At 36.4% G+C, this 4,717-nt stretch overlaps 1 non-coding gene across 1 annotated transcript; it reads right to left on the bottom strand.

Moving 5' to 3' along the window:
• Positions 1 to 3,025: 3,025 nt before the first annotated feature.
• Positions 3,026 to 3,132, bottom strand: LOC127116281 (small nucleolar RNA R71). The gene has a single exon (XR_007801239.1). It is a non-coding gene; the product is annotated as a small nucleolar RNA R71 (small nucleolar RNA).
• Between the last annotated feature and the right edge of the window lie 1,585 nt (positions 3,133 to 4,717).

Raw genomic sequence — 4,717 nt, 5'->3', positions numbered from 1 at the left:
ATTTAGTAATATGCTTCAAGAGAAAGGAATATCATTTTAGATCCGTGGTGGTTAAGGCATTATGCTTTTAGTGTTCAGTTTGATGATAATTTGTTATACTAAAGTACTTGTATCATTATCTTTAAAATAATGGAAGATATTACCATTTCCAATGGTTAAAACCATTGAAGAGTGGAGTAGGCATAATGAGGACGTATTGTCAAACCACTATATATCTAGTGTACATTTTATTTCCTTATCTCTTTTAATTTTCTACATCCTATCACATGTGTTAGATCTTGTTCAGATTTAGAATGTCATCTAGATTTAGATCTTGATTATAGTGTTTTATAATATAAGTTTAGGTATGCGATGAATCTAGTTCGTTGAACATTCCATACTCCAATTAAGATTGCATTAACTCTAAGTTTTTGATCAGTTGCTTGTTGAAGCAAGTTCGTTTATCTCTATTTGTTTCAATTTTGTTTGAATCATTTGTATCAGGAAGACAGTGAAACATATAATTCTTTAATCCATCCATTATATTTTGCTTTCATTGTCCATATTTTGCTTTCGCATTTTAAACTCTGATTTTGTAAAAGAAAATATTTTTAAAATGGTATAAGGGGATCGGTGATAACATGAAATAATATCACATTTTTGGACTCGATTTAATTAAATTATATTATTATTTGATTCGATTTATTTCATTTTATTCGATATTACTTGGTATTTTCCTTCTATTTATTTCAGGCAACATTATTTGAAGCATACGTGAAAAACAAAGAAAAGGAGGTGCAAAAAGTATGAGAAACAATTCCACTAAAGCCCAGCCCAAAATTGCCTAAGCGCTGAAGCTGTGACGAGCGCCACGCATGGTGTGACGAGCGTCACGCCCTGCTACCTTGTGTTACGAGCGTAACACATGGTGTGACGAACGTCACACTCCACTCCTATATTTTTGGCTTTTGACGTGCAACAGAGGCACGTTGAGCCTATTCTTCCGTTCTTCCGTTTGACTCGTTGAAGCGTGAAGGTTACTTACTGAAGGAATTTGTGGGAAACGGTTACAAATTGGAGTAATATAAATAGAGCCAAGGATCCAACCCTGCAGCTCTCTCGGTCTCTCTCAAATTTTCCAGTTTTCGGCACTGCATTGATTTTACTGCCTTTTTAATTCTTTCAACACTTTACTTTCCTAGCAATTTTTATTTCTTTTCTTTTCCAGTCAATCTTTCAAGCATTCAATTAATTTTCTCACAATAGTTTCTACACCGGAAACTATTGTGTAATTTTTACTGGGTCTAACCTTACGTTAGATCATAGTATTTTATTCCTTCGCCTTTATTTTCCTGTCTGATTGAAGATTGCAAGAACAAATCCAACCGATTTGTGGTGGAGTGTTCAAACATCGAAGTTAGAGAACAATCAAGATTTCTATTAATTTTACAGGTTCTTTAATTTATTGTTTTAATTTATATATGCTCTGCACTGTTATTTATTTATATTGTCTGTCTGATATGGCTGTATGTAGGCATAATTATTGTTTAGGCTTATTTAGCATGTCTGGCTAAATAAACTTAGATATTGGTATGTAAAGTAAGCGGAATGAAGGAATCAAAACTAAGTTGGTTTAAATTTATTTAAAAATACAATCACTCTTTTTATGGTCTCAATTTACAGAATTAACACCAAAGTTTTTGTACGAGAGTAAAAGACATAAAGAAGTTAAAATCAATAGAATGAAAGTTTGTGCTTTTAATTGGACAGTGTAAATTGGACATTAATTTTAAATCAGGGCGAAAGCAATTTTTAGAATTAATTAAATTCTAATCATTTTCAAAAAGTATTTTTAAAGGTTAAATGTGAGGACGAGAGTTAAGCATTTAAGTTTAATTATATAATCTAAGTCAACAGAGCGAGAGTTTGAGACAAGGGTGTTTAAATGGTTAGTATTTTCTTAAAAGGAGTTTCTATAGATTCTATTGTTTTCAAAAAGTGATTTTGGACTTAACTAATTAGTGACAACGCACGTTAATATAAAGTCATAGTCTATTCAACAGAGCGAGAGTTTGAGAAAAGGCTTTTAAATTAATAGTGTCTACTGAAAAGATTTATTTTAAAACTACGAAACCAACGAAGATTTGATTCCCTAATTACGACGAACTACATACCGATATCTGCTTATTTGATATTTAATCTAGATCTTATTTTAGTTTTATTTTTCCCCCTAATCAACAAAGTATCATCCGCCTTAGCTTTACGAAGTAACCTTAGAAAACGGTATATCGATTCATAAGTCCCTGTGGGATCGATATCTTTTATTACTACGCGATTAGACTGTGCACTTGCAGTTAATACCCCAATAGACTCATAAAGCCGCGATCAAGTTTTTGGCACCGTTGCCGGGGACTTTTATTTAGTCGATATCGTAACTCTTCTGTTACGCTGTAGAGACTAAAGCAATTTTTATTTTTATTTTTTCTTGTTTTCGTTGATTTGTATGCCACATACTCGCTCACAAGGCGAACCGTATTACTTACGAATCAACGACGTTGAACGATATCTCCGAGTCTTACGACGAATTCGAGAGTATCGTGCTGCAAACAATCTCCCTCCAATCGAAATTCCTGATCTCAAAAATCTTCTTCCTTCGCCGATACCCGAGATGGCAGAACCAGCTCGTGCTCTTCGAGATTACGCCGCTCCATCGCAAGACGAGCCGCATTCGAGTATTGCTCCACCCGCAATCGAAGCAAACAACTTCGAACTTAAACCTTCGCTGTTACAGGCAGTGCAACAGAATCAATTCTCTGAAAATCCTACCGAGGATCCAAACCTTCATTTATCCGTATTTGTTTAATACGCTGATACTGTTAAAGCTAATGGTGTCACTTCAGAGGCAATTCGACTTCGTCTTTTTCCTTTCTCGTTAAGAGATAAAGCTAGAAGATGGCTTCAGTCTCTTCCTTCCAACTCAATCACCACATGGAATGAGTTGAAGAAATTCTTTCTTGCCCGATATTTTCCTCCAAGCAAAACAGATATGTTAAGAGCCCAGATAAATGGATTTAAACAGAAAGATAACGAGTCTCTTTTCGAAGCATGGGAAAAATACAAAGACATGATGAGACTTTGTCCACACCATGGTTTAGAGGACTGGTTAGTAATTCATACCTTCTATAATGGTCTCTTATATAACACAAGATTAACAATAGACGCCGCCGCAGGTGGTGCGCTTATGGATAAACCTTACGCTGACGCTTATCAACTTATCGAAAGCATGGCCCAAATCCATTATCAGTGGGGAAGCGACCGAACAATGGTAGAAAAACCTCAAACGAAAACTGGCATGTACGAGATAAGTAGCCTTGATCATGTTAATGCAAAAGTGGAAGCTCTTGCCCAGAAAATTGAAAGTTTAAATGTATCACCTCCAGCCACCGTGGTTGTCGTGACTCAAAATTGCGAAGTCTGTGGAATCCAAGGCCACACCCCTACAGATTGTCAACTCCTAACAGGAATCCAAGCAGAGCAAGTGAACTATGCTCAAGGAAATCCCTACTCGCATACCTATAACTCAAACTGGAAGAACCATCCTAATTTCTCATATAAGAGTAATAATGCTTTATACACACCAGGACAAGCTCCCAGTCAAACCCTAGCTATACCACCTGGATATCAAAAGCCGACCCCATCTAAACCTAATAATAACGTTCCTAGGAAATCCAACTTGGAAATCATGATGGAGAACTTCATAGCTTCTCAACAGCAAACCAATAAAGATTTCTTAAACCAGAATGTACACACTAACGAACAGATTAAACAACTAACAAGTAAAGTAGATGCCCTGGCTACCCATAACAAAATGCTGGAAACACAAATATCACAGGTAGCTCAACAACAAGCGCCTACTGCTGCCCCTACTGGTACATTTCCTGGACAGCCCCAACCTAACCCGAAAAGCCACACTCATGCAATTATATTAAGAAGTGGAACAGAGGTAGAAGGACCACCTGATCCAAGGATTGAAAACCAAAATTCTAAAAAGTCAACTGAGGAAGAAAATAAACCTAAGGAAAAGGATGGGAGTAATAAGGAAACCGTAGAAAAGAAAGAACCTTATATACCTCCACCGCCTTATAAACCACCTATCCCTTATCTTCAAAGGCTTATTAAAATCAAAGACGCGGGCCAATTTAAAAAATTTGTTGACCTACTGAAACAATTAAACGTCACCATCCCGTTTACAGAAGCTATTACATAGATGCCCTCATATGCTAAGTTCTTAAAAGAAATTCTTTCTAATAAAAGGAAACTTGAAGATAGCGAAACCGTTACACTCACTGCTGAGTGCAGCGCTATAATCCAGAATATGCCTCCTAAACTTAAAGATCCTGGTAGTTTCTCTATACCCTGTCACATAGGAAAATTCGTCATAGACAAAGCTCTATGCGATTTAGGAGCCGGTATCAGTGTTATGCCTTTATCCATATGCAAGAAACTGGAAATGGGAGAATTAAGACCAACTAAAATGTCTGTACAATTAGCAAATCGTTCCGTTAGATATCCCGTAGGAATTCTTGAAAACGTTCCCCTGCGCATAGGTCAATTCTACATCCCAACCGATTTTATAATTATGGACATAAGAGAAGATGAAGTTACACCCATTATATTGGGAAGACCTTTCTTAGCAACCGCCGGTGCTATCATAGACGTAAAACGAGGACGACTCACC

Source organism: Lathyrus oleraceus, chromosome 1 (genome assembly GCF_024323335.1).
Source record: "Lathyrus oleraceus cultivar Zhongwan6 chromosome 1, CAAS_Psat_ZW6_1.0, whole genome shotgun sequence".
Taxonomy (NCBI): domain Eukaryota; kingdom Viridiplantae; phylum Streptophyta; class Magnoliopsida; order Fabales; family Fabaceae; genus Lathyrus; species Lathyrus oleraceus.
Note: the sequence above shows the minus strand (reverse complement) of the source record. Positions and strands in the feature narration are given on the sequence as shown.